Genomic DNA, 19,317 nt, shown 5'->3' with positions numbered 1-19,317 from the left:
TTACCCTTTATTAGCTAGTTTTTCAACTCCACCTCCCAGGGCACTCAGGCAAGAAACACAAATATTTTCATAAGATTCTTGGAGGGAATAAAATTAATATTTTGAGGAATGAAAATATGGTGAATTGTCTCCTAAGGATTGAAAGACTTTATTAAGATAGCAAAATATCCTTCCCCAGGGGTACGTTTTTTCTGGGCTTATTGGAAATATGGTGCTGGGAAGAATAAAAGGAAATTTAATACCATGGAAGCTGGAAACAGCCACTGAAATCCAATCTTTAGAACACATATAATACACTAATTCCCAGAGATTTAAGAGCTCTGCTTGCTTCCTGAGGCTGTCGGGCTCCTTATGACCAAGACACGAAAAGCTTCTTCAGCATGAATGTGCCGTGATGGTGTTTAATTTACTATGAATATTGACTACACCTGACCACGGGGTGTCCCCAGGGTTCTGCCTTCCCTTTTCAGCCTCAAGTTGCTTCATTGTTGGTACTTTTCTTAGATGCGGTTCCCCCCAAACGGGCAAGAATTCAAGCACAAGTAGGTTACCAGGGAAGTAGTCCTAGAAAGCACTCTTAAGGGAATAGCTGCGTGAGGTGGGGAGGAGAAGCAAGCCAGTAAAGGTGTGCTTGGGCGGGCTGCTCAATCCCTGGTAAATTCGAGGAAACTTTCTTCAGAATCCTCTTGAGGTGCCTCCCAAGCTGGGATATGTCTCCTCCAGCTCAGGTTCACCACTCACGGCTGCTCCTGAGACCAGCCCTTAAGGTCTGTGCCAAAAAGAACCCTCAGATGGAGGGGCTGGGTTCTCAGTGTACGCATGCGCAGGAGCAGGGCTGAGGCGCCCATGGGTGGGGCTCCGACCGTGTCTGCAGGGTCCGTGGCTTCAACCTTGACCAACAGCATCCACTTGAGAGACGCCGCAGATGGTCCGAAACAAAACACCCGCGGAGATTGTTGGTAGAATGTGCTTAAATCATATCAGTACCTGATAGCTGGCAGAGTGAATTTAAAAGATGCCGACAATTGAATCGGCCGCTGATCCTGCAATGGGGGAGGGACGCTGTAGAGCGAATCTGAGAGAGGTCTAGATGTTGTTCCCAAAATGACACATCGTGCCCCAGTCACAGAGGCTGATAAGCCGTTCCAGTAACTGATGGAACAGCCAGATTGTCCGGACTCCTTGTAAGGTTGTGGTTTCCTCAGAGCTGATCAGCCCACAGAATTCTAGCTAGGCCCACAAGGAAATTACGATATTTTTTCCAATGCATTCAGATCTGGAAGAAAACAAAAATCTGACGGAAGTCTGTGGCCAGCCAAGTGTGAATAGGGCCACCTTCATTACTTGGGGAAATTCCTGGAGGAGGAAAAAAGGCGAAATCCTGTGCTATTAATGGACTTTAGCAAGAATCCTGCTCTTGCTATGTGTTTGTCTATTCTTTTCTGTTACACCACAGTCTTGATGATACATCTTAACATGGAAAATATATGCTGATATCCTGTTGGCTATTCTCTAAGTGTCATGAAGGGCATGAAGGGGTTAGGATCTTGAAGCTATCAGGTATCTAATTCTTTAGACTTGTTTTATGATGGTGGGCCATCAGGAGGGTGTTCTGTCCTGAAAGAATTGCCACCCCCTACCCCCCGTGCAGCCCTGAGACAGGCAGAGAGGTAGCTGCCACTGTGATAAACTGATGACACTGAGGACAGAGGGAGGAGCAATTAATTCTCCTGTTTGGAAAGGCATCCCAGAGCCATGACATTTGAGCTGGGCCTTCAAGATGACTGGGTTTGACTCAGGGATAAAGGAGGAAGAATGGCAGAAGAGGTAGACAGGTGAGGGCAAAGGCAGGGGGCGTGAAGGTGCAGAGCGTCGTCAGCCATCTGGGTGTGGTTTGTGTGACAAGGTGCAGTGAGGTTGTGCAGGCAGAAGTCAACCTGTGAGAGTCCTGAAGGCCTCGCTCCTGCCTGTGATGTGTCTCCCACACTACTGTCAGCAGGTGTGTACCACTTACTGCCAAACCATTTCTGTTGGCTCGTGTCCATGTTGCCATCAAACATCCTGCCATGGTAGAAACAAACAGCCTAGTTGCAGGATGATGAACGGACTTTATGGGACTTTTGTGGGGTTCAAAGTCCCATCCGTGCAGCCTCTTCGTAGTGAAACCGAGGTCTTGTGCTGAGTGGCTGATTAGTGATCTCTCTATGACCTGTGGATGCCTTGTTGAAGAGGAAATTGATATGCTTCATGCAAGTGGTCAGTATTATGCTTAAAATGTATTATTTATCTTCTATTTGTCATGGATTTTCTCTCAGTCCACCCAGCCTCAAGTGTTCTCCATTTCTGGAAACAACTAGTATATAGAATTAGTTATGCTTATTTTCCCTTAATTCCTTCCCTTTTCTCCACTAGTTGTCTACCCAAGCATTAGTGTGTTGGAGCTTGTGGCCATGCTCGAGGGTCACACCTGCTGTTAGAATCCTTCGGTATGTGGGCTGTGGAAAGGAACGAAGTCCTAAGTTGGCTTTAGGTTTTCTCTTGTATTACATTAAGCAGTGAAATCCGTTAGTCATCATCTTTGTCTTTTGTTTCTGTTGGAATAGCTACGTTGGTAGAGGGGAAAAGAATGCACTGTGATCCCTGGGTCTTAGGGACGTTTCTCAGAATGAATTAGGGGCAGGAGCTGAAAGTGACTCCCAGATGCATCTCTGGGAGCCCTGAGGAAGGTCAGCCTAGTAACTGTTGCACCAAATCCTGGACTGAGTGGCCTCTGGGTGCTTAAGTTAAAAATGGCACTTGGTTCATTCACTCTCAAAAAAGGCTGTTCAGATGGCTTTGCTGGAGAATTCCCCTAAACAGTCACCTTGTTTATGTTTTAGACTGACCAGTGTACTCACAATTCTATCTCCCTTAGGAATTTCTACTTCCTCTTTTATCATTCATGGAGTGTTTTTTCCCATGGAATTCCCCATTCCTCTGTAGATGCACTTTTATTCCATCCTTTGAAACTGCATTTAGCTTCCAGGAGATGTTTCCTTGATGATATCACAACATAAGATAAAAATTTAAAAGTATTTGACACCAAGGAAAGAAATGTTAGGACCTCTTGAGTCTGGGTTAGTAAATTGGCCCCTGACTGCTGTGTATCTTTGGGTGAATCATTATCCTTTAGTGCATGAATGTAAGAATAATCAATGCATGATCCGGTGGTCAGAAGCATCCACATTTTTTTTCCTACCGTTTTGTCAGTCACTCTCCCTGGCACAAGAGAAAACACAAAGATAAATGGGATATTTGTCCAGTTTTGTGTTTAGCATCCAGTTTGCAGTGTGCCTACACTTTGCACTGGTTCTCTTTGCCATGTTACTGGGACTGGGATAGGGGTCTGATCCTTGAATTTGGGGAGACTGTTCTTGCTATGCCTGGTGTGGTAAGTGCTGTCATCCTAACAGCCCCAAATCTTGATTTGACCTGGCCTTGCACACATGAATCTTCACCCACTATTTGGCCCATCCTAGTCATCTGACCAGAGTCTTAGATTGTTTCCATATCATAGTTATTGAAAGCTGTCAGTGGGGAACCTGGTTTTGAGGATGGATGAGGTTTTTCTTTGTGAATGAGGAGAAAGTTGGATACACATTGGTGGCCAGTAGATAAGAAGTAGAGGAGTTCTTGAGTAGGTCATCAGCCCCTTGCAGAAGAATATTGGTTATGCTCTTGGTGGCTTTTCTCTCTCTCTCTCTCTCTTTTTTTTTTTTTTTTTTTTTTTTGGCTGTACTCATGGCATGTGGAAGTTCCTTGGTCAGGGACTCAACCTACATCACGACAGTGACCCCAGCCACTGCAGTGGTGATACCAGATCCTTAACCTATTGCATTACAAGGAAACTCTTGGTTATGTTGTTTTTATTAAATGTTAGGTTTATGAAGGTTGGAGTGAACCCTGATACTGATTCTGTAGGAATCAAGGCTTTTGTCAATGCTCAAAAATATTATATCTGAAGATGAAGATCCCCCCCTCCAAACATTTGTGCTTAAGCAACTTGAGGGAAGCTTTCAAGGATAATCAAGATGATTTTGAGTAGAAGTTTCTCCATGTTTAATTACTTGAGAGGCAACAGCGGTGGGCTTTAGTTTTATAACCTCAACTCGGGCCTTGTAGTAGTATCTGCCACTTCCGTATCTTAGAGGGTATTTTGACATTTCTGGGACATTTCAAAAGACATCAGTTCAAAGTATGCCAAACTGGAATTGTTCCCCAAATTCAAGATTTGACCCCATTTTCCAGAATGGCGTTTTAGGAAAGTGATCTTCCTTAGCTTCAATAAACATAGTTGTTCATCACTAAAGAAAGTTAAATAGGATTTTTTTTTTTTTGGCACACCTTTCAGAGACTTTAACATGCTAAAGTATACAGTGGCTTTTCAAGGGTGGCATACAGGATTTAGCATTTGTCCTGAGGCCCCTTTGATCTAAAAGCACCTAAAATCAGTTCCCAGGACTTTTGCCACACTGACACAGTGGGGAGATGCTGATATGACACATCTCATCTCAGGTTTAAAATGGTCACATATCCTTTTTAGCTTTTCCCAACTGAAACTGGGAAACATCCCAACTCCTGGAATCTGGGCTGCCCTTCTGACCTGCTTAGAGTGATGGATGCCGCCCAAGTATTGTGCGAATTCCAGAGCCCAGATCTGTGGAAGGTCTGGCAGCTTCTGCTTTGGCCCTATGATGGCTTTGCCCTGAGACCTCTGTGGGGAGAAGCCCATCTAGCCTACAAGAGGATGAGAGGCTGGTGGAGGAGGGCCATGGTTCTACCTCACCCCACCCCAGCAGCCTGTGCACAGATGGCATTAGCTGCCAGACTTGTGAATGCAGCTTTCGAGGGCCTTCAGCACTGCTGACCCAACTGAGAGCAGTGAAAGAAGGAGCCCAGGAAACCCACAGAGTCATGAGACATCACCAGTCACGGTTGTTGTCAGCCACTAAACTGTGAGGAGCTTTGTTACACACCAGGGCTAACAGGTACACTAATGTAAGAAGTAGCACATGACAGAAACTTTGAAACAAGACAGAAAAAATACGGTTGTTTATCTAATCAGATACTTTCTATGAAGCTTTCGTGGCTGAAAACTAAATTTCTGGACAGGGATTTTTCCGGAAACCCGGGTCATGTGAATAGTTAACAGGAACCTCATGTGTTCGGCATGTGATTCATGGCACCAGAGAGCAGCACCTACTCACAGAAGGAGTGGTCCAGGGCGGTGGTGCTAAGGCTGCCTTGGGAAGGTGAGAGAACTGATGGAGAAGTTACCTGCCGCCCACCCACCCCCTCTCAGTGATGTTCTCCCGAGGGCGGTCTGCCTGCCATCTCTGAAGGTGACCAGTGTCACCAAGGCCTCATTCTTCCAGCTTATTAATGAGATTTCAGCAGGCATCTGCTGCACCCGCTGACCAGCTGTGGGGACGTGAGATCTTGCCAGTGTTCCCGTCCTAGAGCAGGTTTAATTATCCCTGGCTCCGTGGAACAAATGTGAATAGCACATGTGGAGGAGCCTGTGTAGAGCAGGCCCTGGGGGGGATGTGGGAAGGGAGGAGGCTCGAGCGCCTACCCTTGCCGCAGCCTGATGGTGGAGGGCCCGGGACCAGCAGCGCTGGGTCCAGGGACATGACAGCCACTGTCCTCGAAGGCCCCTAGGCCAGGAGGAGCCATGGATGTGGACATTGTGGCCGCAGACTCCTTCACTGAAGCTGGAAGGCCTCGGGCCGAGTCAGCAGCTCTTCCTGGGCCTTAGGAGGCTCAGGCTGGAGGATGGGACGGCCACGCCTTCGCCACCGTGGCCACAGTGAGATGGGAAGAAGCAGGAGGATCCGGATCCGTGGCGAATGGGAGCTGGAGCAGGAGAAGACCTCCTTGGTCCCTGAGCCTCTTCCTCTATCGTGGCTGGATCGTTCCCCCAGGGAATCTCTGGAGCGCTTTGTAAAATCTGTTTCCGAATGACTCAGGCTGGGAGGCTTCCAGCCATTCCCTCGGGAGGTGGGGCGGCTTTGGCTTCGGAGGAAGTACTTTGCTCATGATTGGTTGGGACCTTCTGTCGGTTGGCTGCGGGCCCCATCCCGCCTGGCTGGTCTCCCTCAGACCACCCTGCACGAGTCCCCTCTCCCGCTCGTCTTCCCACAGCCAGGTCTCATCCAGCTTCCGCTGAGCAGCCCCGAAGCCAAGGAGGAGGGCCTGCTTCCCGGTCTCCGTGCTTTCTGAGGGATGGCTTCCTCCAGCTGCTGCAGCATCCTGATCCCTACTCCAGATTTATCTCTTGATTTTTTGTTCGTGTTACATTTCATGTGTGTGAACAGTGCTGGTACTTCACGGTGAGAAGTAGATATTGCACGCTGACAATGTCATTTTCATTGAAAACGATTTGAAAATTCTTTGGAGTTTTTGTTAGATCAGGTGAGAGAGAAAAAAAATTACAAAGGAGTTCCCATTGTGGCTCAGTGGCTTTAGGACCCCACACAGTCTCTGTGAATATGCAGCTTTGATCCTTGACCTCACTCAGTGGGTTAAGGATTTGGCATTGCTGTGGCTGTGGCATAGGCTGGCAGCTGCAGCTGCGATTCAGACCCTAGCCTGGGAACTTCCATGTGCTGTGAGTGCAGCCTTAAAAAGCAAAGCAAAAAAAAAAAAGAAAAAAAAAAAAGATTACATTTGCCTTGGTTTATATGTCATGGCCTAATGGGTGCAAAAAAACTCTAAGTGGAACTTGGCCCCTCCACATACCGGTAACTGTGACAGCCTGATCATACACAACAGCTGGCACAGAAGTGTGGACCGTGGTCCTGGGGCCTTTCTTTTGGGGGCTGATATATCTCAGTAAAACAGAGAAAAATAAGGCTGCATATCTCTGCAGACCCCAGCTGTGTCAGGGACGGCTCGTAAGCAAGGCATCGTGGTTCTGTGGGTCTCTGACTTTGCTGTCACCGATGAAGCCAAGAGATGAAAAGCTGGAGCTCTGCTGTAAGGCTCTGCACAGTCAGGCCTGTGGCATTTGTGGGCCATGAGGTCCGAGTTGGAAGAGCATTTTGCATCAGTTTTTTTCTTAGTAGGGTCCACAGAGTGCTCCAGTTCCTGAGGGCACTTTAGGGTCTCACTGGCAGTGACAGGAGCAAGGTGGCTCTTGTCAGCCTCTTACTTTTTAATCAGCACAGCTCTCCTTTGATCTGTTTCATATACAGAACTGGGGTTACTTGTCAGATTCTGTTTGACAAATAGTGTTCCATGTTCTGAAAAAGGTTTGCAAACCGCAGGTTCAGAGGACTGACTTCTAGTAAAAACAAACAGAGCGAGAGGCCTCTTTAGCCAAGCGAGTAACGATTACATTTCTGGGATCTGCATAGATCAATCCACAGACATTTGGAAGCTTCAGAAAGCAAAGAACTAAGCAAATAGATGTTTCTGGGTAACTACGATGTCATCAGGAAACTCTTAGTCAATATAAACAGAACATGTAGACTCTGATCTCTAAGTGGCAGGGGGAACAAGAGGCCAATTCTGGTCATCTGTGCAGGTGATTTTGCCAGATTGTGTTGTTCCTAAGTAAGCCCCAGCAAGCCCTGATGTAAGCCACATGATGAAAGCTACCATGATGTAGAGCTTTCCATTTGCTGAACAGTGTAGCTCAAATGCATCCTCTGTGCAAGGAAACATAGGTTCTGTTATCATCCCCCTGTCACACCTGGGGAAACTGAAGCTCTGAGATTGAATAATTTGCCTAAGGTCACACAGGTTTTCTTTTCCTTTTTTCTTTCTTTCTTTCTTTTTTTTTTTTTTTTTGTCTATTGAGGGCCGCACCCATGGCATGTGGAGGTTCCCAGGCCAAGCTACTGCTGCCAGCCTATGCCACAGCAACACAGGATCCGAGCTGTGTCTACCACTACATCACAGCTCATGCCAATGCCAGATCCTTAACCCACTGAGTGAAGCCAGGGATCGAACCCGCGACCTCATGGTTCTTAGTGGGCATCATTTCCGCTGCACCACAGTGGGAACTCCCCAAGGTCACACAGTTGGGAAGTAGGGATGGGTAAAGTAATGGCGCTAGGGATAGGTCCCTGTGGCTAGAGTTTGTGTCCTTCAATGTTCTAGTACGTTGCTTCTCTCTGTTAGTCCGTGAGTGTGTGTGTGTGTGTGTATGTGTTTTCCCCCTTCATGGTTTTGGTAAGTGGAGTACTAAGGACACCTCGTTTGAAAAATGTCTTGTCATGGTTAGAACTTCATGATCAGTCCACTCCAGGATTGCTCCATATAAAGTGGAAGTTTAGCATTGCATGTAGATGGTCCTCATTGGTAGACAAAGGAATGTGGAGAGAAGGAGCCAACAGTCTAACCTGGACAGCATGTACTGATACTAAAAAGGTATGTGCAATTCTGGAAGTGTGTGTTTGTGCCTGGGTTTAATGGCTCACAGTTCCTTCACTGTTTTATTGTTGCAGGCGAAATTTAGAACTCTTGAAGCAGTAGCATCAGGCAGTGTTGCTAAGGCAGATGGTAGTGACCTTTGCACAGGTCTTGAGTTTTAAAACATTGGGTGTTTTTCCCAGATTATATCTCGGCTTCTCTAGTTCCTCGAGTGTATCACGGCCTTAGCAAAGCCTGGGTAGGGATAGTCTTGGTGAGGGTTGCTCTTCTCTTACTTCCTCCCCTTCCAAGTGTGTGTAAACCTATTCCTTCTTCCTGCCAATAGCCAGGTGGTTCCAGAGAGAGAGTGTTGGGTCTGTTGAGACTTTTCTCTGGTCAGTTGACTCTGTTGGAGCGAAGTTGTTCCCCTAAAGAGTGAATTGAACAAGCATTTAGTTTTGTTTTTATAGGTGCGTTTAGAGAAGCTGGAACTGGTTGTGAAACTATTTCACAGCACATCCAGGTGGCTTGAATGATCTGCCTCCATGCATCACACCAATTTCAAACAAGACCAAAGCTCGTAGTGCATTTCTCTCAAGGAGAGAGTGAGGCCCTCCGGGGAGAAACATGAACTTGTGTGGGTGCTTAGGCGTCTTGAGCAATAACTCTCAAGCCACTAGGGCCCCATTTGCCTAGCAGAAGTTTATGAACAGGGCCCTAATGACTTACACAAGTTCATTTTCCTCTCCCAAGTGCCTCGCTTACTTCCTGAAAGTAATGTTTCCATCGAAAGATTTGATCATACTAGATCTTTACGGAAACCACATTCTGGATGCTGCAGAAGATGAGAATGACTTTGCTGAGACGGGGCCTTGGATGTGGCCTCCTGCTGGGGAAGGTGTGGGTTCAAGGGGACATGGAGAAAAAGTTGCTCAATAGCAAGTGTCTGTCTGATCTGATCTAACAGATAACTGAGGCCTTGCAGGTAATGGGAGAGCTGCCGGGTGCAGCACTGCACAGTCTGGCCCCGACTGTGTGATCTGCCTCCCAGTGACAGCGTGTCAGTGGTTTCCAAAACATCTGTCTCAAAGAGGGCGGTTGAAATTCCTACCGGGGACTGTTTCCAGTCATTGTCCATGAGAAATGAGAGTGAGTGGGAGTAAGCGAAACACAGATCAAGAGGAAATGAGTCGGTGCTCCACTTGGGATTACAATGCAGATGAATTCCATATTTTGGTCAGGGAGTGTTTTCTTTTAGGAAAGAAAAGACAAGAAAGAAAAGCTTAGAGGCTGACCAAGTTACTAAAAAGCAGACTGAGATACCGTCTAATGCCTGCTGAAACAGTTGCTTCAGTTCACTGTGTGTGTGTGTGTGCATGTGTGTGTGCAAGAAAATGGCCCACAATTCACTGGCTCACTTTTCTGCCATTGGCCCGACATCCCTACCAAGGTGGCCTAACCTCACTGGAACAAGCTGTTTTAAAACTGCCGTCATCAGCAGAACTGTGGACCCTTGCTGCATCTGTGCAGACTGGTGACTTAAAGATTGAGACAAATACAGTGATCCCCCCTCAGCCACAGGGACATGTTCCAAGACCTCCATTGGATGCCTGAAACATTGGGTGGTACCAAATCCAATAAGTCCTATTTCTTCCTGTGCACACGTACTCATGATAAAGCTTAATTTACAAATTACGCACAATAAGAGATTAACAACAACAATAATAAAATAGAACAATTATAACAATATACTGTAATAAAAATAATGGGCATGTAGTCTCTCCTTCTCTCGAAATACCTCATTGTACAGATTAATGTCTTCCATCTTAACTAAGCACTTCTCACACACTGTAACTTGCAGTGTGAGGTGCAACAGCAAAAACTGCCACGAATTTCTTTTTCCTTCGTCACAATTTCATGGATAGAAGATTCATTCTTACTCAATCTTAGCAATGATTCAGTTGCTAAGAAAAATGATTGTTTTTCTTTCCTACTTTGAAACCTTTCACCTTTTCACTTCAAGGAAGCCTTTTGTGGCTTCTCTTTGGCAGATCCCAATTGCCAGCCTCGCTACTTTTGCCTTTGGAACCATTGTTAAGTAAAATAAGGGTTACACAAGCTCTGTGATACTGTGACAGTCAATCTGACAGCCAGGACCAGGCCATAAGTGACTAATGGGCGGGACATGCTGGACAAGGGGATGATTCATGTCCCAGGAGGGACGGAGGGGGACTTGGCGAGATTTCGTCAGGGTACTCAGAATGGTGTGCAATTTAAAGCCTGTGAACTGTTGGTTGCTGGAATTTTCCATTTAATATTTTCAGACCATGGTTGACTGCGGAGCAAACCGCAGAAAGCAACACTGGGGATAAGGGGGGGACTGCTGTACTATATACTCATCCTATTGACACAAATCACCACTGAGGCTGACCTGGCTTAATTATAAGAAAGTGTCCATAGACTTCTGATTTAGAGACTTTCTGTGCCTACCCTGGCCCTTCTGTATAAGTCCAGGAATGGAGACGACGCTGATTGGCTCTGCGGGCGCTGTGTTCAAAACGCGCTGCCTCTGGTGATTCCAAACCAGAGACGCAGCTCTGTTTTACCCGCGGAGGAGTCATTCCACAGGTAGTTGTTCGGCCCCAGCTATGCGTGTGTCAGGCTGTGTGCATGCCTACAATGTTGAGCAGGGGAGACACCGGGGTCCCTGTCCTCATAGAGTCCACGCGGGTGCTTGGGGTAAGGGAACCACGCTGCGCCTGCAAGAGCACCCGGGAGCAGGGCGGAGCTGAGAGCCTGGAGACTCTGGCAAGTCAGGCGTCAGCTCGTCATGGCTGCGCTGGCGCTGGTGGGCGCTCAGTGATTTCCCTAAGCCACTCCCGGCCCCGACCCTTTTCCCAGTTCAGTGGACTGTGGTGGCTGCCCTTTGGGGCAGCCAGAGAGGATTGTGCTAGCAGTCTGGCCTGGGTCTGCTGCCTCCCAGAGGCACCTTCTCTGCCCTCAGTTCATGTGGCAGAGCCTCCGGGGCTTGCTGGATCCTCCGGATATTTTGTCCTAGTTGTCACTGTGCCATCTCCTTGTCTCATCTACTCCTCGGTCTGTGTAGACCTGAAGCTGACTGGACGGGCTGAGGAAACGCTCTTCTTTCAGCCCCTGCGTGGCTTCTCTGTGCAGTCTTTTCTTCTGGGACCTGCACAGGAAGGCCACGGAGGGGCCGGAGAAAGAGATGTACCGGCTCCTGGCCTCACTCCCCTGCACCCAGGAGATCAGGCTGGGGCCATGAGTTGTGTCTCACAGGCTGAGGGCAGCACCATCCTGCTGCTCTGCCCTCTCAGAGGGGCAGTGAGAAAGATGGGGAAACCCAGAGCCCCAGAGCCCTTGGGCGGGAGATGGGAGACAGGGTCCCAGTGCCTGCCCCCTGGGTGCCCTCTGGGCTCACCGGCGCCCCCTGAAGGCCGGACAGCACTCTGGGGAGGTGCTGTAGGAGTTTACTGAGCAGATACCGGGTGTGCCGCCCTGTGGGATGCGACAGTGACTCAGAACTAATGTGCAGACTGTCCAGTAAGGGAGGAAAGTCGTGTTCTTAAGCCCACCCTGCTCTAGAAAGTGCTTTGCCGTCCAAGGGGCTCCAGTAAGGCCCTCTCCTCCATGAGCAAAACTGTCTTAACTGGAAAGGCTTCCTGGAAGTGGTGACATTGGAGCTAGAGCTTGAAGGATAGGTGGGAGGGGGACAGGCAGAGAGGAAGGGAGGAGGAGATAGCAGCACCCACGTGGGTGCGTGCGGGGAGCCGTGGGAGCTACACAGAGTGGCCACTACCGGGAGGAGCCCCGTGGGGCAGTTCCTGGAAGGCCCAGGAAGCAATGGACAAGTGCCCTTTGGTGGTAGAATCCACAGAGGGGCCGAGTCAGAGGGTCTGGCAGCTCTGTGAAAGTGGGTGTGTTTGATTCGTCCTCCTGTCCCGCCTGCAGAGCGTTTCCCATTCAGAAACTGGAGCCTCTGAGCCTCTCGAGGGACCCTGGCAGAGGAAGCCAGCTCTGCGGTAATGTGAAGCCCCTTTGAGACTGTTAACTTTCCTTTCCCTGATGGCAAATCAGAGCCGCTACACAATGCTGGAGGGTTTATTTCCGAAGGATATGGTGGTAGTTGGACAAAAGCTTCACTACATTGTTTTTGGTTTTTGGGTTTTTTTTAACATACAAAGGTCACAGAGCTATTAAATTTCTGCAACTTAAGGATTCTAGAATTACAAATGATTTGCCTCTGAAAGTGGACCTTTGTCATAATTCAAACTCCTACCACGCTAATGCTGTTTCTTCTGTAGAAATATGTATTTTAAATGGGAGTACTATTTTTCTTTTCTTTTTTTTTAAGTTTAATTTAAGCTCTTTGGTTCTGGTTCCTGCCCCCAGTAGGCAAGGTGGGCACAAGGGCTGCCATCACTTTAGTAAGTTCGCAGGTCCTCCATGGCTGCTTTAATTATTACTGTTTTCCTGTGATGCACATCCAGTTGAACTGTAAATACTCTTTTGTGTGAGTTTAGCAACACCATATTATTTAATGAGTTTATTTTTTATTTTTCCTCCTTTCTGAGGCTTACTGGATCCCCAGTCACCGGAAGGCCAGCATCTGTTCCAGGAGCTGATTTATCAGGTGCCAGGCTGGTGATGAAAGGCCAGTAAAAGAACAATCCCCCTCGTCCGGGCTCGGAAGAGGCGACACCCCAAATCACTCACGAGAAGCGGTCTTGATGCAAACAGCAAGAGGATTTTTATTCCAAGCGCGCTGGGGCCCACAGTCGTACACCACGCAGGGGTAGAGGACTGCGGCCCCGAGTGCGGAATCGGGACAGCTTTTATGGGGTTCACAACAAAGCCTGTGCGTCACAAACCAATCATTTTAAAATATCGAGAGCCCGCGCTCCGTGGACCAATCATTTTAAAATATCGAGAGCCCGCGCTCCGTGGACCAATCATTTTAAAATAGCTCCGGAGGTCCGCATCTGCGTGGGCTCCTGGGCAGAGTGACAGATTGCAGTTGAGATAGGTCACTAGGGCTGTCAATGTGTAATCAATTCTTCTATGGTGCCAGTCAGTTTTACAGAATCCAGATAAGCGATTAGTCAACTCATTTCCTGTTATCTTACTTAGGCCAGGATAGCAGGCCCTGGAACAATAGGAAGTGTGACCTTCTACCTATTTACTGGCAGCCAGCAGGGTCTGGAATTCGGGGGCATTTAGAGCTTTTTATTAACTTCCTGGGTTCTGGGAGGGTTAGGTTGCATTTTCATCCTTTCATTGACACTGTGAGAGTTTTTGGAAATGACCCTCACCTCCTTTCCCAGGGGCTTTGTAACTGGCTCAGCCGTGAGTGCAACACAGTGTCTTCCCTGCATAGCAGTAAATGACGTGGCTTTTGCAAGCTGCGGTGACATTTGAAATGGGAGCTCTGCAACCCCCTTCAGCAGCTCTGGCATCTCATGACTGCACTGGGGGGTCATTCAGGAGGAGTGAGAAATGTCCGAGGAAGCGCCACAAGGCCTTGGGCCTCTGGTCAGAGCATTCATAATTTGTTATCAGTAAATACTTGGGGATCTCCCTGGTGGCTCAGCAGGTGAAGGACTCGGTGTTGTCATTGTTGTGGCTCTTGTTACAGTTGTGGTGCAGGTTCGATCGCTGACCTGGGAAGTTCTGCATGCCACGTAAGCCCCCAAAATAAGTCAATAAATCAATAAGTAAAATTAGATATTACTGGCATTCCCGTTGTGACTCAGTGGAAACGGACCTGACCAGTATCCACGAGGACGTGGGTTTGACGCCTGGCCATACTCAGTGGGTTAAGGATCCAGCGTTGCCATGAACTCTGGTGTAGGTCACAGATTCCACTTGGATCCCATGTTGCTGTGGCTGTGGTATAGGCTGGCAGCTGTAGCTCTGATTCAGCCCCTAGCCTGGGGACTTCCACATGACACGGGTATGGCCCTAAAAAGGAAAAAAAAATAGACGTTACTTAAGAAAAACAGCATGTTAAATCTTTTAATACAGACAGACAGACAGACAGACTTGGAAGGTGCTCTCCCCACTCTGTCCCCCTTCTTCTAGTTCTCCAGTGTTTCATCTCCCCACCTTCACTACTGGCCACTGACAGGTCCTTTTAGATGAGTTCTTTGAAAGCATCTGAGTTAGAGTCTGTCCTGAGAACCAGCACCATACAGGTCCAGGGTGAAGTCGGGGTGACGGATGGCTGGGGAGGTGATGCCTCCAGCAGTTCATCAAGGGACACACTTGCTGTCACTGGGAGGTAAGGGAGTTTCTTCCTTTGTTTTAATGCTAATAACATTGGGGCCATTTTTCTCACATGGACACCTTAGGCTCTGCTTGAAAAGGCTTCTATGATTCCCTCTGGCAGTGCTAGAGGTTGTTCCCTCACCAAGGACACAGGTCACACTGACTGGGTGTTCCTTGTTGCTAAAGGCGGAGAATGTGGGGTGTCCTCCATGTCCCCATAGCAAGGTGGCTACTGCCTTGCAGAGCTGTGTGGTTTGTTCAGACAAGCAGACCCTTCCAGATCAGCCCCAGAGACAAACAGACCATCATATGTCACATGGAGGAGGAGCTGCTGTCAAGGGCAGCCATTAAAACATTGAACTTTGTAGCTGCTTTAATGTGCCACTTAGGAGTCAAGTCTAGTTGTGGAGTAGCAGCAGCAACAGGAATGTTTGAATAAATGCCACGTATCACAGGTGCCGGGAGTGATCCCAAACACCTCTACTTCTTTCCCATCTCAAGGAGACTGAAATTGGCTCGGGGGGCCTTTGTCAGTGGGTTAAGGATCTAGCATTCCCACAAGCTGCAGCATAGGTTGCAGAGGTAGTTCAGGTCTGATGTTGCCATGGCTATGGCTTAAGCCGGCAGCTGCAGCTCAGATTCTACCCCTAGCCTGGGAACTTCCATATGCTGAGGGTGCAGCATATGGAAGTTGCTAAAAAGAAGAAAAAAATGGCCAGGCTGTTTCTATTCCCAGCCCATTCCCACTGGTGACCACCAAACCCTTCGTGTTCTACAGGCTGTGAATGGGAGGCCACCGTGGTTCCTCAGAAGGACAGCTGAGGCCAAGGTCTGTGGCCTGTTGAAATCAGTGACTATTACTTTAGAACCAAAAAGAGGAACTTGCGTGGAAACTTGCTTCGCTTTTGGAAAGACACGTGTTTCTTCCATCGTTTTTGCAGCGTTGGCAGACAGAATGTTGCAGCCCAGAGATCATCCCCAGTCCCTTTTTAAGGAAACAAACAAGACAGTGACCCAATTCAGTCCCTTTTCATTTATTTTACAGTGTATGCTTCAAACATTACCAAAGAAATCTGGACACATTCCATGTCACAGTTTGGTTAACATGAAACATGTCTCTTAGCACACAACGGGCTGTTTACTGATGAGCGTGGCATGTACTGTTTGTTGCTGGTGTAGCACTTGGCTGGTGCAAAATGCCAAAAAAAAAGGTCTGTTTTTCCTGAACGAAAATTTATTCTTTATGGGGGTATATGTAGGTGTGCGTACTTTTTTAAAAAACACCTTCTGTTTCCCACACACTGTACTAATCACTTCAGAGGCCATGTAGAGTTTTCTGGAGAGACGCACACGATCTATATGAACTATGGAGATGGCCTCACACCCTGAACTGTGGTCCTCACCAAGTACACTGTGAGCTCAGGGAAGGGAGAGGTGTGTGGGTTGGAATGGAATTTTAAAACAGACCTTAGTAACTTCAAAGGGAGGCAAATAGAAATGCTAATAACTTTTTTTTTTTTTTTTGGTTTTTAGAGCCAAACCTGTGGCATATGTACGTTCCCAGGCTACAGCTGGGATACGTTCCCAATCGGAACTACAGCTGCCAGCCTATACCACAGCTCATGGCAATGGCAGATCCTTAACCCACTGAGTGAGGCCAGGGATCGAACCCACATCCTCATAGATACTAGTTGGGTTCGTTACCACTGAGCCATGATGTCTGGCCTAGTAACTTTGTTAAAAAGCCAGATGTCTGGCTGGTTTGAGTAGAAGTTGTGAGCGAGGGAGTGTGCAAAATGCCAGAAGTGGCCATGTGGTTTTAGGTCTCCATTCCTTCTCATAGGCCCACGTCTTCTGCTGCTGCTGTGGGCAGCCTGTCCAGAGACCAACCCCCAGGGACTGTAACACCTCCTCCCTCCCCTGGAGTCAGTGCAGAGGCTGAGAAAGCTGTCCGCCTCTCTGGACAGTGGGATGGTCAAGGGGATGAGTCAGTCACTCTTAATAAATCTTTGTTGAGCACTAACTGTGGATAATGATAGGAATGACCACTTTTTTTTTTTTTTCCTGCTTTTCAGGGCTGCACCCCTGGCATATGGAGGTTCCCAGGCTAGGAGTCAAATCAGAGCTGTAGCTGCTGACCTATACCACAGCCACAGCAACGAAGGATCTGAGCTGCATCTGTGACCCACACCACAGCTCACGGCAACGCCAGATCCTTAACCCACTGAGCAAGGCCAGGGATCGAACCTGCATCCTCATGGATGCTAGTCAGATTCATTAACCACTGTGCCACGATGGAAACTCCTGGAATGACTTCTTTGATTGAGTACATAGATGTGTGAGGCACGGAGCTAAGTACTGAGCAATCTTTTGTTTCTTTTCCACAATAACTCAGTGGAGTATTGAGTTAAGTGTTTCATCTCAGTTCACGGATGAGGAAACAGGCTCAGGGGCATTAGTGGCTTGCCTGTGGCCACCACACTGCTCTGGCGTGGCAGGGCCAGCATTTGAACCAGGTTGTAGACAGGCTTGTGTTTGCTGGTGTAGGCTTGGTATTAGGCACTAGACAATACAAAGGACACATGACATGTGACTGCAGACCTCAGTGGCCTGTGGATCTCAAACAGGACAGAATGTGTGAAGAGGCAGCTTGCACTGCAGGTGCTCCTCTCTCCAGCATATGGAGAAAGGGCCACTCTGCCAAAACAGGTGTGCTTGCTTACCTTCAAAATTAGTGTAGAGAGTTGAGAGTGAAGGTGGATGTCAGGAGCAATGGTTCTAGTTGATTTTGGAGACAGAGTCTCTATGTTGGTATCTTCACACATTCAGGCCAGCAGCTGAAGGAGTCGAACAGGCTGCTGTACAGTAAGGCAATGTGGATTAGTGGAGACTGCAGTAAATTGGAGAATCTATGCCCTGTCTAGAGAGAATAGCCACAACTTAATTCCAGTCATCTCTTGTCATGTGGAAATGTAAGTCCAGTATTTCCAGGCCTGATTTTTTTTTCCCCTGAAAGAAAAGCCAGAAATCTGGATTTTTACCTGATCTTCCAATCTTTGAGTGTTTGCTACTAATTTTTTTTTTCTTTTTTATGGCCACACCTATGATATATGGAAGCTCCTGGACTAGGGGTCACATTGGAGCTGCAGCTGCAGGCCTATGCCACAGCCACAGCAATGAGGAACACGAGCTGCATCTTGCAGCAGCTTACAGCACCACCGGATCCTTAACTCACTGACCAAGGATGGAACCTGCACCCTCACAGACACTATGTTGGGTTCTTAACCTGAGCCACAATGGGAACTCCACGCTACTGATTTTTTTTAAAGTTTAGTGGATCAAATGTTGTATGTAAGTCTCCAGTTTTTGAAACCTCTGGATGTGTTGGGCTAGAAATGGGGGTTTGGAGACTGGAAACCCTAGACAGTAAACCAGAAGTAGCAAATATATCTTCCTTTGTGGACCAACCTCATGTCCATTGTGCACCAGCATTTCTCAAACTTTAGTGTACACCTGTGGGTCTGTTCAAATGTGTACCCTGATTCAGGAGTTCTGGGGTGGGGGTCTGGGATGATGCAGGACTGGGGGCACTGTTGAAAAGATTCTAGGGCAGTATCTAGGCTTCATCGGGGAAGGCACTATGATAAATTAGTGTCATCTACTGTGAGCAAAGAAAAGGGAAATGGCCCGACATACTTGCCATCCATACAGTACAGCAAGGTCCTAAGGTAAATTGTGTATTAGAGGGTATTTCCAGGGTCCTCCTAAAAAGTCAGGAATTGAAAACATAGTGGGATGTGACTCTTTTGCATTTTACATCCTCCCTTTTTCTTTATGTGTGCCCTTCCCTCTAAGAAGAGCTTGAGCTCATCTCTCTGTCATCTGGGACACTGGGATAAGACTGTTAAACTTTCAACTTGGGCGGGATGAAGGAGAGTTAATTGATGGGCTCTTCCTTCTTTCTGCTGTATTTTGAGGATTAAAAAAAAATATGTCTTGCATATGTTGGTGTTCAGTTACTTCCGCATGGCCTTGGCGTCCCTTCAGCATGGGGTCCATAGTGGGAGGGAAGGGTGGGTGTTGAGGAAATTGCTTTGAGCAGAAATCATCTTGTTTCCATTCACTTAGAGCTGTTCTTGGAGTGCTCTTCAGGTCCCCAGCCTGTGTTCAGTGCCCTTGGAATTGCATGCCAGGAAACAATATGATCTTTCTAATTGGGCAAGTGGGAGGGGAGAGACTGGGTGAGCCAGGATGGGCTGGCAGTGACACCTAAAAATAGATCTTTTTCCTCATGCATAAACATGTTTGGGGGGCAAAATGCCTTGGCCATTTCTAACCATCCCAGGCAGGTCAATGGAGGAAGACAGTGGGGCCAGGGAGCAGCCAGGTGGGTGGAATACCTCCCAGAGTGGGGTTGCCATGGCAACAGGTCCCCTTGGTGAAAGCTTCAGGGGCCTCTGGGAAGTGGGGGCTGATCTCAGATCTGAGGCCAAAGTATATGTACAAGTAGAAGGTGGGTGGAGGGATGGGGCTGGGAGGAGAAGGAGCTCAGGCAGTGCTTCTTCAGCTTCACATACCTGTCAATGTTAAGCGCAGATTCTGATTCAAGAGGTCTGGCTGGAGCCTGAGATTGTG

General features: G+C 47.9%; 1 protein-coding gene and 1 non-coding gene across 13 annotated transcripts in view; both read left to right on the top strand.

Annotated features, from left to right (window-relative positions):
- LHFPL2 (LHFPL tetraspan subfamily member 2) overlaps positions 1-19,317 on the top strand; it is a 178,118-nt gene that overhangs the window by 96,071 nt on the left and 62,730 nt on the right.
- MIR10384-1 (microRNA mir-10384-1) lies at positions 11,547-11,612 on the top strand. Its single transcript, NR_162165.1, has one exon. It is a non-coding gene; the product is annotated as a microRNA mir-10384-1 (primary transcript).

The sequence above is a fragment of the Sus scrofa genome, chromosome 2 (genome assembly GCF_054392235.1).
Source record: "Sus scrofa isolate SSC_HxYL_T2T_F1_AM1 chromosome 2, Sscrofa_HxYL_maternal_Yorkshire_Landrace_v2.0, whole genome shotgun sequence".
Classification (NCBI taxonomy): domain Eukaryota; kingdom Metazoa; phylum Chordata; class Mammalia; order Artiodactyla; family Suidae; genus Sus; species Sus scrofa.
Note: the sequence above shows the minus strand (reverse complement) of the source record. Positions and strands in the feature narration are given on the sequence as shown.